Source organism: Pogona vitticeps, chromosome 5, assembly GCF_051106095.1.
Source record: "Pogona vitticeps strain Pit_001003342236 chromosome 5, PviZW2.1, whole genome shotgun sequence".
Lineage (NCBI taxonomy): Eukaryota > Metazoa > Chordata > Lepidosauria > Squamata > Agamidae > Pogona > Pogona vitticeps.
The window spans coordinates 2,152,265-2,165,508 of record NC_135787.1 but is presented as its reverse complement, the minus strand read 5'-3'; positions in this window follow the sequence as shown (position 1 = coordinate 2,165,508).

The window sequence follows — 13,244 nt, the reverse complement described above, 5'->3', positions numbered from 1 at the left end:
CTGGTGTGTTTGTGTGTGCGTGCGTGCATGCGTGTGTGTCCCCAGGTCACTCAAGCAGCCCCAGAGGCACTGATGGGGCAGCTCTGCCTTCTCACGTGGTATCCATCACCTGTCCGCGTTTGCCTTTTTCTGATCCAGTGACAGAGCTCAGCCAACTTAGTTTCTTGGACTATGATTCCTGGACAGCACAACAACTTCTAAACAGCCTGAACTTTTGGGGTGACTCCCCCCCCCGCCATTCAGGAGCCACTACTTACAAGGCATCATACAGCACAGAACCAGTGTGACTTAAGTCAAAGCAACAGCGCATTGAAACAAGTAACCAGTGTGGTAAGAAGAGGTGAGAGGTGGATAGGCAGGTAACCCGAGGCATCGTCCTCTCTCTTCTTCTCTTTTCTAAGCAACCACTTGCTGAAATTCACAGTGCTTGGCTCAAGGTTTTCTCTCCTTTCCTTCTTGGGAGCCATGGCAGCTGTTGCCCTCCTTTGTAGCAAGAGACCACACATAGGATCTCTGCCAGGAAGGGTATCAGCATCCACACACACACCCCGCCCATGCATAGAAGTCAGCATCAGGGGCTTCTGTGACCATGTTCAGGGACCTTCTCCGGCACTATCCCTACATGGATGACCTGAAGCAGTGGATGTTGTTCCTCCTTCTCCTGCTCTCCATGTTGTGCTGCCTCCAAACCAGCCTCTGAGGGTTTCAGCCCATCATTTCTTCTTCCTGCCCTTCTCTCTCCATTTTTTTTACAGTGAATGACATTTTCTCTCTTTATCCAGCTTTGAATTTCAGGGATGTTGACTCCTGTTTCATAGCCATAATTTCAACCCTCACCGGCCTCACTCTGCTAGCACTGTGTGGTCCAGAAGAGGAAGCCCTGCAATGGGAGGGAGGGCGGAGATGAAAACCCTGCTCAGCCTTGCTGTTTCCTCTGTCAGTTTGGCCCAGCTTAATTTGCCATACAGGATGCTTGCGGGGATAAAAGGGAGGGCAGAACTATGGATTCTGCCTTAAGCTTCCTGCAGGAAAAAATCAAGTTGAAATTCAAACAGAGAGACAGAGAGAGATCTTGGAAGCAAAGACTTTAAAGTGGGAGGCTCTTTGAAAACTCACTCTTATTACTCGTGCTTTAAGAGAAAACCATTTGGACTTTGCCAATTGCGTTTGTGATCTAAAGTGCGCTTTCGAGCCATCTGTTCAGAAGGCAATAGAGTATATGCCAGCTTAGGGACTTGGCTGCTCTTTCAGCAAAGCAGCCCAACTGTTCCTCATATGGAGCTTCAGTGCAACAGCAGGATTTAATGGTTTTATCTATACGTAAAGGGGCAGAGAGAGTGCATAAAGCCCATTGATAGCTGGTTGAAGGAGGAGGAGGAGGAGGAGGAGGCAATAAATTCAACTGCCACATTTTCTTACTAGGCTATATCATATTAGATATAGAGATATCCCCAACTGTCCATAAATCGGGATTGACTCAGAAGTGATAGTTCATCACTTGAATAGGCTAGCTATACAAATTGAAAATCCTTTTTTTAAAATGTGGGCACATGTTTAGCATTAAAATAATGTGCTGGTGCAGTCATTAATTAACAGGAATTATCTAACACAGTGTTTTTTGTTGTTGTTGTTGTTGTTGTTATAAAACTCCAGGCACAGTCAAAATTATAAAAATATTGACTAGTATTATATAACAGATACAAGTTTTAACCAAAAACCTAAGTATCTGTAAAATATTGGCACAGTAGGCATGCTGTTCCTAATATAGCCAAGTTTTGTAGCTGCTTATAGCACTGTGTGAAATTTCTTGATATTGTTCCCAAAGCCCCAGTGACTACTACGGGGACCACTGAAGTGTGTTTCTTGTAGAGGCGAGATGTTTCCATTGACAGATCTTTGCATTTTGTTAGTTTTCTGAATTCTTTATTTTCAGCTCTGGTGCTGCAATGTCTGTTGCTGTGGTTGTTGTTGTTTAATATTCCTCATGTGATTGTGTTGTAAATCTCTCAGAGAGTGCTCTAAGTTGAAACAACAACAAGAACATGATTTTAGAATGGAAACAAAACATATATAGCGTTTTTAAACCTTTAGAAATACTTGAAAGGTTATATATAACGCTGATAGTCAGTGAAGTCTCAAACCACAGAACTGTCATTTAAAAGTACAGAGGCATCTATATATATCCAAGATCTTCTAATGCAAAATTAATATGGCGCTCTGCCTTCAGACAGAAAGGAGCTGGTATTGGACATGAACACCTCCTAGGAGGTAGCAGGCAGCATCATCTGCAACCTTGTAAAAAGGAACCAATCTCAAAAACTGATTTAGAATACCAGCTTATCTGCAGCTTATTACCAAACTATCCATCTGTTGCGCTAATATTACATATCATTGCAGCAGGCATGCTTATTCTGTGCTGCAGCATCAAAACATCCCCCCCCCCGGCTGCCCATATCTCCAATTCCTCAGCCATCATCGTGTTTTTCCCTGCTTTCCCCCTCTCCCCATCCTTCCCTCTGGGGAATCTCAGGGGCCTATGTAATAGGCTCAGATGAGCTCCTCCAATTTCCTGGATTATGGCATTCCCACCTGCTTGCCAAGGTGGGGGCAGAAACGCCTTCAGACCGAAGATGAGCAAGAAGCCATGCCAAGTCCCACAGAAGGAAGCTGCACGTCAGAAGCCATCTTCATGCTTCAAGGAGCTGACATGGCTTTATTCCATATTTTGTTATCTTATTATTTTATTCAGTCTGGCTTTATGACTTTTTTTTAATCACCTGCTTTGCTTCCTGGGTGGACCCCAGATGGCTCACAACATAAATCAAAAGAGATACAATTTTTTAAAAAACCTCACAAAAACAAAATAGTAGTAATTATTAACTTTAAAATATCATTGAAAATGGAGTGGTTATATTACAAACAATCTCTGGGATGAAGCAAGTCGAAACAAACAAGAGAAAATGAATCGGAAAGGTATAGTGACCAGTAGCAAAACATCTTTCCACAAGAGGCAGCAGGACTTTTGAGCCCCACTGAGTTCTGTGAAAGGTATGGCTCTGTCTGCTTTAACATTTCTTCCAAAGAGGTAGCAGGACGTAAGGGGTTTGAACCTTTTTGCTACAGCCTGGCTCATACCAAGGCACTTGGCCACCAGCCATGCTTCTTCAAATGCAAAAAAAGAGAGACTGTTACAAGCTCAGGGCCCTGCATCTGATTAAAAAGCCACCTCCAGCGGCCACACGTGAAGGCACAGCAAGATGCTCTCGATGCTGCTGGCCTTCCGCCTCCATCATCCAACCTGCCTCTCAAAATGGGTTTTGGGGGTCGAGGTGGGTCTAATCCCTATTTTGAGCAGCAAGCAGCGTGAGGCCGGAGAGGGGAGATTTCTAGGCCCTTTTCCAGGGGGACTTTTTAAGGGGAAATGCTGAAGATGGACCTTGTAAAATTTGTGCTTTGGAGTTTTGCACAAATAAGAAAAAATGGGACGGAAAAAAGGGCTTCACATCTGTGGAGCGTGTTTCTAAACTCTCCCTGTCCCTCAGAAGTAGAGCTTGGACAGCAAGGGTGGGGGGGGCGGAGGGTCTTCCTTTCCGAGTGCAGCTCCCAGGATCTCTTCCCCTCCATGGGATCTTGGCTGGGGAAGAGATCCAGCCACATCCACAGCCTTCCTCCACAAGCCCAACTCCTTGGTTTGTCCATGTGCTCTTCTTAGCCGCCATGCTTTTCGCAAAGATGGCTTCCCTTAGGTTGGGAAGTGGGTTCCAGGCCAAGCGGGTAGCAAGAAGACCTTGGTGGGAATCCTTACTATTTGTCTTGGGGGCTGGATTTCTGCAGTCGCTTCTCAACCCAATGGGGGGGGGGGGACTCTTGGCCAAACCATCTCCATAACCATTAGAATAGACCTGAATGGGATTCAAGGGGAAAGGTCGGGCAGTTCTCCTTTGGGGCCACAAATCCCAGCTGGCTGGAGAGTTCTGGAAGCTGTAGTCCCCAAAGAAGCGCCCCCTCCCCTCCAGCTCTCCAGGCCCTACTCATAGCTTCCAAAGTCCATCCTCAGCCCATGTGATACATCACAGGGACACAGATCTCAGGGTTATGGAAGCCCGGAGGCGTCTCTATGCAAAACATGGTGAACGGGGCGGAAAGGTGTTGCTTTCCCCCAGCATTCCTTGGTGTGAACTGAAAACCCCATTGAGCTTCTGCGCCGCCTTGAACTCTCGAAACCTCCCTGCTGCTCCTCTTTCGCTTCCTCCAGAAAGGCTGCGACCCTGTCGGCTTCCTGAATCGAGCCCCCAAAACACATCTGTTTCTCCTTCCGCTGGGATTCGAACCACTGGCGGGCCTGAGAAAGGCGATCTGGGGCTCTAGGAAGCTGGCTCACCCCCGACGCCCTGCTTCGCTCCATCTAAGAAGCGCTTTACCAGGCTGTGGGCTTTGGGGGGCGCTTCTGGGAACCACCACCCCCCCGGGACCCTCTTTCGGCCCAGCCCCCAAAGCACGCATCCGGAGAAGGCCTGGGAGCGCCCTACAGTTGATTTGAAAGCGCCTGCTGCTGCTGCTGCAGCCGGCCGCTTCCTCATGTCTTAGCAGCTCCTTGGCCTTTAGGTGCTGGGCGTCGCTGAGCCTTAAAGAGCAGCATTCCGCATCTTAGAAAGCGCGTGTGTCTTGGCGATGCGCGGTGGCCTTCCAGACAAAAGCCGTCCACAGAAGGGGGAGTTTCGGGGGGCCTCCTCGAAGGCACCCCCGCCCCTGCCCCCGAGCCAGACCGTCTCCCCTTCTGCCAGGTCCTTCTCCTCCTCATAAAGAGGTCCAGACCTGCTGGGAGATCTCTTGCTGTCGTTTCGATCGACGGCGCCAGGAGACTTTCCCCCTCGGATTGGCGGTGGATCGAGGCCGCGGCTTTCCCCGAAGCCGATCAAGCCCAAGACTGGCAGCTCCGAGGGGAGAAGCGAGGGGTGGAATCAGGGTCCCGATCCCTCAGCTACGGTCCCTCCTCTAGCTATAACCGGAGGATTCACCTCTAAATCTGCCCGGGAGATGATGGTGAGGATGACACTGTGCGACACCCGAGGTCTTGGTGGCCTTTTCCCCCCCTGCTTCAGTCGCTGTGCCTGGTCGGATGGACGGACGGACGGACGGGGAGAGGGACGACATCATGTGTCGGTGTTTTCCTGATCAGAGAGGGAGAGAGTTGAACAAGCCCTCCGAGACCTTTGAGGGGCAAAGCTTCAGCAAAGAGACTTTATTCCCCCCCCCCAAAGAACCCCGCCCCGATCCTTCCTTCGGGGCCCAGAAAACGGCCCCCACCTTCTTTACAAGCCATCAAGAGAGGCACGGGGGCGGGGGGTCGTTTATCCTTTTTCCTTGCAAAGTCCACCGCTCCTTTCAAAAGACATTCATGATTTATTTATTTACGTTATTTTTGCCCCCCCCCCTTTCTCTTTAAAAAGCACCCGAGGCGGCTAGCGTCGTTAGCCGACATTTAAAAGCTGAAAAACAGCAAGCACGCAAATATTTCAACAACCACAAAATCCAAATAATTACCACACTAAAATGGTAAAAAGCGGGGAGACGGTGAATATCCACGCAAAACTGAGGCATAAGAGCGGGGTTATGCCTAAGCTTCACCTTTCTTCCGCTCTTTTTCGGTTCATTTCGTTAATGATCAGGTAGAACTCCAGACAGCGCCTGCAATACAATTGGCAGAACGGTGTCAGGAGGCGAATATGTTTCCCTGCATATTTTTTTTAACGAAGATCCATTTTTCCACGCTGGTGGCTCTCCGCCTTGGGTCCCTTCACTAGAAAAAAGGCGACATACGAATGAAGATAAAATAATGAAAAGATCGAAGGTGATTTTTATTTCCACACCTCCAAGAAAGGTATATGGGAAAACTGCGCGGAGGCGCAAATGCGTCCCAAAGAAGGCGCATCTCTCTCTGTGTGTGAGACACCCCCGCCACCGTCTTGCGGATGTTTATATAAGGGTTCCTAGAGACGTTTTGAAGGCAATCTTCCTGAAAGAAATATACGTGAGTTGTCCCCTATAAAGGAATTCCGCTACTGTGGAAATTCCTTTCAAGAGCAACAGGTAATGAGAAGGATGGTAATAATAAATCAGGAACAACGACAACGAGGAGGAGGAACCTTCTTCCTGAAGGATAATTTGAGAAGGAGGTTGGAAGGACACAAATAAGCACTGAGAAGCAAAACAAAAACATAATAAATAAAAAGTCGGTTGTAAAAATATGATTTTCTTGCTGTTTCTGTTAGGTGGACTCGAGCCGCTTCGGACTTAAAAAAAAACACCCTGCGAGGTGTTAATTTAACATGGGTAAAAAAAAAGAAGCCTCTCAAAACCGTGTGCTATGAATCGATGTTGTCAAAGCACTACTTTTCAAGTGAAGGGAGAAACTTCAAATCCAGCTTTTCAATGCACACCTGCCTGCCTGCCTGCCTGCCTGCCTGCATTCATTCTTTCTTTCTTTCTTTCTTTCTTTCTTTCTTTCTTTCTTTCTTTCTTTCTTTCTTTCTTAACCGACCAGATAGGCGGGATATAACTAAAATAAATAAATAAATTATATAAATAAATTCTTTCTTTCTCTCTCTCTCTCTCTCTCTCTTCCTTCCTTCCTTCCTTCCTTCCTTCCTTCCTTCCTTCCTTCCTTCCTTCCTTCCTTCCTTCCTTCCTTCCTTCCTTCCTTCCTTTTATTCATCAATAGCTGCTTCCTTCCTTCCTTCCCCAACCGGCAAAATGAGCGCCAGGCGCCATCGCGTTGGGGCGAGAGACCGCGAGGCGGGCTTCCAACTCCCAGGGAGACCTCAAACTCCCCCCCCCCCCCGTGTTGTCTGGTTTGTGCGCTCGGGGTGGAAGCCTGAGAGTCCTGAAAGTCTGATGCCCTTGAAATCCGAGCCTTTTTTTTTTCTCTTTTCTTTTGTACTGTGTAGGTAGAAAGTGGAGACCTTGATCGGCCCCTATCATGGTCCAAAAGGGAGACATCGGCCTGTCTGGACGCGCTGCCCGCCCTTCTTTCCGCCTTTTCTCTGGGCGGGCTCCTTCCTCCCTCGGCCCCCCCCCCACCGACCCCCTCCCCGCTCCTCTCTTCCGCTCTTCTTTGGCTCCAGAGAGGCAAAAGGGAGCGCTCGGGCCGCCCTCTCCCGGCCCCGCCACGCGCTCTGGCCTGGGGCTGCTGCCCCGCTCTCCCGCCGCCTCCTTCCTCCTCCTCCTCCTCCTCCTCCTCGGCTGGCCCTGTTTGTAAACACGCTGAATGCGGCCTTTCATCAAAGGAAAACAAAAGCGCTTCTGTTGCCCCGGGGCAGCACCTGGGACCCGGCGCCGAGGGAGACCGCCGCGGCCGCCTCGGAGCGCCGGCTCCGGGTGTCTGTGTCGGGGGAAAGACCGGAGGCTCGGGGCGAGGATGGAGCCGGTCCAGAAACGGGACAGGAGCGACCAGGGGGACCCCCAGCATTCGGAGCCCCCCCCCCCACCGTGCACCCCACCCCGTCTCCACTGCTTCCTGCCTTCCCCTCCTTCTCCGGTCCCTGCCGGGATTTCCCGGCCACCCAGGGGAGACCCTCTTCTTTGGCCCCAACCTTGAGGTCCCCCTGCAAAATCCAGGGGGGGGGGCGCCAAAGTATGCTTTAAAATGTCAGCTTGGGAATCCTGCCAGGTTCCTCTGCGGCCTGTTTCCCCAGAAGCGGACCTGCTCGTTTCTCTCGGTAGGGTTGGTAACACTGAAGGGGGAAACAAGGAGCCACTTCTTCCAAGGCCAGCTGGTTCACCCCAGAGGCACCCTTAGCCTTCCACGCATCCCCAAGGGGTGGGTGTTTGTGTCCGGATGAGGATGCAGGCAAGAGATAAAGGGCCCCTCCCCCGCTCGATTGAAACTTGGATGTTCATTACCTGAGGTCCACGTTGCTGTCCCGGATGGGTGGATGGGCGGGTGGAGGGAGAACATCTTGGCATTTCTGTGACTGCCACCAGATAGGCAGGGCGCACCCTCTGCCACCCTGGCTGGGGCCTGCCCACCTCCAAGAATAATTGGAGGCCCCCCCCCCCCGCTCCTGTGTGAACCCTCACTCGGTCTATTATCTGAATATTCACTGGCCCATGGAGATATGTATCCATGGGCCAGAGGGCATGCATTTGTACTTCCTTCGGGTTGAAGAAGTGGATTTTGATCTAACAAACATCACCATGAAATGTTTCTCTCTCTTTTTTTTCCAACCTCTTCTTTTTCCTTTTATTCTGCCCACATTCATCAAGCTAGGAATTGCAGACCTTGAAGTGGAGGACATAAAAGTTTAAAAGCCCAGGACTTTAAAAAAAACCAAACAAGCATTTTTCTGCTCACTCCACCTCCAGTTCTGCAGTGCCCGATAGTTGTTCCATCTCTGCAGGACTGGATAGTTCATCTACTTAAGATATTTCAACAATCCAATGAAAGAGCTGCTTAAATGTAGCCAAAATATCCCGAATCAACTCCACTCCGTGGGTTTCGTTTCATTTCATCTTGCTCTCTGCATGCTGCTCTCTTTCTTTCTTTCTTTCTTTCTTTCTTTCTTTCTTTCTTTCTTTCTTTCTTTCTTTCTTTCTTTCTTTCTTTCTTTCTTTCTTTTCTTTTCTTTTCTTTTCTTTTCTTTTCTTTCCTTTACTTTCCTTCCTCTTCTTTCTCTTCTTCCTTCCTATTCCTTCCTTCCTTCCTTTTACTCATCATCAGCTCCTTCCTTACTATCTCTCTCCTTCCTTCCTTCTTCCATTCACTTACTTATAGTTTATATGAGAATTGCACACACTTGCACTCACATGCTCAAGGCAACTCACAATACTCTCACTATCACTTTAAAAAATACTGTATATAGTTGTTGATTGATTCACTGACTGGTTTTATTTATAACGCCCTTCACTCCCCGGCCTGGAACGCCACTCCCATCATGATAGAAACAGGTACAAATATAAATTAAACCAGTTACATTTGTTTAAAAAACAAATCCACAAATGAAGAGATTTTAAAAGCACATAAACTAAAATCATTAGCAGCCTTTAAACGTAGAACAAAATTATCGTACAAAAGAACCCCTTTCTTTCCAAGCTGCCCGGCTGCCCAAAGCCCACCTGAGCAATAGCAGAGCCTGGGGCTGCTGGTGGAGGGAGGGCAGAGAAGGGGGGCAGCCTGGCCCCCTCTGGGAGGGACTTCCAGGGTCTGGGAGCACCTACCCCGGTTTCCTGAAAATAAGCCCTAGTAGGTTTTTCCCCCCAGGGTGCTTGTAATATATACGCCCTACCCCAAAAATAAGCCCCAGTGAAGGGAAACCTCCGCCCTCCACCCTTGTGCAGCAACCAGAAGAAGAGGACAGGGCTGTATTTGGTTGAACATGAGAAAATATAAAACGTCCCCTGAAAATAAGCCCTAATGAGTTTTTGAAGCAAAAATTAATATAAGACCCTGTCTTACGGTACCAAGAAAACCAGCTCTCCTTTCTATGCCTGAGAGGGCAGCTGGACCAAGAGGAAGACCTGCTCAGGCCCCATTCCAGCGCGCCCCCCCCCCCCCCATCTCAAGGCCTGGGAAGACTTCAATGAGAGAAGACGGTCTATCTCATAGGCTGGCGGTAGGATCAAAATTCTCCTCTCTCTTTTTTTCCAGCTATCTACCATTTTCGATTTGACCCAACTTCGGGAGGCAGTGGAAGACAGGAGGGCCTGGCTGCTCTGGTCCATGGGTCGCCAAGAGTCGGACATGACTTAACGACTAAACAACAACAAGACCATTTTCGAACCAGAGTTAAAGGTAAATGTTATACCAAGGGATCAACCCGGATGCCCTAGACTTTGCAGGGCGAGACCTTAATCCATGGACGCGTGAGTAAGGATTCCAAGCAAAATGACGCACTGGAGAAGGAGGAGGATTAATTCAGACAGCAAAGGACAGGATAGTTCCCATATTCCGCGGGCTTTCGTCTTTTAGGTGGTCCCTTCTTCTCTTCGAAACTTCAGGTTGTCTCTAGACGTATCCATCTGCAACGGGCTTTCGCCTCCTAAGCAAAAATTTTCGCACTGAAGTACAACTGGGGTAAAACGTGCCCCGTCAAAGGAAGCCGTCCTCTTTTTAAAAAAAATCCGGGTGCCTTCCAACTGTCCCATCTTCGCTGGCTCCGCGTTGGCCTCGGAATTCAGAGTCTGTGAAAGGCCGCCTGGATCGCGAAAAAGGAAGGGCATCCGGGAAGACAGGGGCCCCCACCTGAGGCGCCCAGCGGGGACTCCCCGGTCCAAAGTGGGCCCCCAGGGAGCATCCCCTCTTCCTCATCTCCTCCCAGCGGGAAAGTCCCCGGACCTCTGGAGCGGGCGCAAGATGCGCTCCCGCAGGCGCATCTCCAGTTCGTGTCCAGGCCGCGGGGCGGGCGGTTTTCTGTAGGGATTGCGCTCCCCAGGCCCTCCTCGTCCGGGGCGGAGAGGGTGCCTCTTTCCCTCCCACTAAAATGTCAAAGTTCTTCGCGGAGCGTGTGTTTTCCTTCCTGGTTCAACCCCTCTTTATTTTTTCTCGCCCAGCTCAAGAAGCGCGCAGGGCAGAGGGGCGCCTGGTCTTCTTTCTCTGGTGTCAATCTCACGGCAGGGGGACGGGGCGGAGGATCTCGACGCCAACACCTGCCTCCATGGTGACCTTTTTCACCCACCTCCCACAACGCCGCTACAGTCAGGCCCTGCTCTCCTTGACCCCTCCAGCCTTAGTCTCTAACTAACAAACAAACAAACAAACAAACAAACAAACAAACAACAAACAAAACACCACCAAGGTTTCAGTAGAGGAAAATGGGCTCTAAATAATGCAGTCCCTCAACCCATCCATCCCTTTCCTCTCTGCCTTCTTCCTTTCTTCTGTTCCTGTCCGTCCTCCGCCTTCCCAGGGTGCCCGAGCAGGCTCCCTCGGTGTGCCTTTAAAGTAAGGGGCTCGATCCACACGCGCCGCTTCTGCTTTTGAAAAATAAACGAAGACATTTCCGCAAGACGTAGTTTCCCCGGTGCAGACCCACCCCTCTCTCTTCCTGCCCCCGTTTTGGTGAACATCTTGCGGGTTCTTGCTATCGGGGTGCACCAGGCGGCTCTTCTTCGTGTCCCTATCAGGACAGCCCCCCCCTCGAGCCGTTTTGTGTGCCCCCTTAAACAATTCTTTGTTGTAGTTTTTTGTTGTGTTTTTTGCCATACATGGTGCTACAGACCCACGCGTCTACGCCTAGGTATTTGTGTAACCCACATTGCACGCGGATAGCTGGGTTAGCCTTTCGCAGCCGGATGATACAAAAGAGCAGCAGTGTTATTTTCCGCCTGGATTTTTATAGAACTGCAACCCATTTTCGCAGCTCCGGGGAATATTCTGTTGGAGTCCAACAATTTACAATTTTCCGGAACTGGCACAGATCGAAATGGGATGCAGAAAACGAGCGTTGTATTTTTTTTTTAAGCTGGTCATAAACTTGGTTAGCATCAACGTTCTGGCAAAGTGTAGGATAGTTAAGGAAGGAAAGTGTGACACTGTACCAAGAGAGGAATTATCACTGAGTAGAAGAGTGTCCAGATCAAGGGGGGGAAATGACACCACTTAATTTTGCTTCGGCCAGACCTCCCCTGGAGCCCTGTGTTCATTTGTGGGCAGTTTAAGAAGGAAACCCGGTGAGAAAGGACTGAGAGGCTCGCTTGTATTTAGCCTGGAGACGTGGTAGGGCATCCACCTGCAGATAGTCTGCATCAGTAGAAGAGGGATCGGCTAGTTCAGTGGTTCTTAACCTTTGTTACTCGGATGTTTTTGAACTGCAACTCCCAGAAACCCCAGCCAGCACAATTGGTGGTGAAGGCTTCTGGGAGTTGCAGTCCAAAACTCCTGAGTAACCCAAGGTTAAGAACCAGTGGGCTAGATGACCTTAGACATCCCTTCCAGGTCTAGAATTCAGTTTCTTTTTTATTTGTTTATTTATTTAAAATATGTATATTCCACCTTTATGCTAAAGGATCCAAGGCGGCTAATAGTATTAAAAGAAACAAAGCTAAAATCTAAATAATAAACTATTACAGTTTAATAATAAACTATTAAAAAAACATTAAACATCTATCCTATTAAAACCCATAATAAGAGCAATATTAAAAACACAAGTAAAACAATAGAATAAAATAATCCCTTGTAATATATATACAGCATATATATATTCCTTTGGGTCCACCCGTCATTTAAAGGCATCCACAGCCTTTTAACCAAAGTGCAGATCCGTCAAGCTGATTCCTGCTTTAGAGGTGTTACAGTTTTTTTTGTTACTGACCTCAGTTCCCTGGCCTTTTAGAAGATTTGCTTTCATTTTTATTTTGGCGAGACACAAATCATCGGAGCTTCGGGGGTTTTCCTTTTTGCTTGGTCTGCACCCCATCTTTGCTTAAGCCGCCAGCAAAGCGGAGGTTCGAAACCAGCCACCGGGTCCCTCTTTCCCCAGGTTAGCTGCCCTGCAGCCGGGAGCACGGGTCGCTGACCGACCAGGGACGTCGAAGACCGTTGCTCTCCAGACCCGTCCTTTTCCGGCAGAACTTTTCGAGAGTCCCCCAGCAGGAAAATTCTGGGGGTATTTTTATTTGGAAGTGAAATCTCAGTATATTCCACGGGACAAAGTGTGTGTGTGTGTGTGTTCCAGTCGGAGTGTTGCTGTCTTTACTGTTTCATCTATCGTCTTCCCGTGTCACCCGGTTCTTAATTTCCTCCGATCTTTTTACAACACTGTCAACACATTCCTAATGTGAGTAAGGGGCTTGATCCTTACAATTTTGTCAATATCCCGCCTGGCAAGCTATTACAAAATGGTGCTTCTTATACTAGCCATAAACAGGACTGAAAAAAAAATTCTTAGCATAAGCCTACGAATTCTTACGGACGTGGCCGCGTCGATTTTACTCGCGATTTCCTCGCAGTAAATCTCCCTGGTTCGCCCCTGTTTTTCGTTACAGGGGGTTCGGGTCATATTCCGGCCATCGAAGTGGAAGGGGTGAAAAGCGCTTAACTTTGTTTGGGTCTCGTGGCTGTTGTGGATTGTATTGGGACTCGACCCGCCGATGTCTTGACGTCTCAGCTGAAGAATAAATGCTGCTGCTTCGCCAATGTTCCCCTTTTCTCTGGCAGGCATGTTTCCCAGAGTTTGCACCGCCTGCCTTCTGCAAAAATCGGAGGCTTCCGGTGGCACTTTCCACTTCTTTGCCTCCACGTCCGTGTT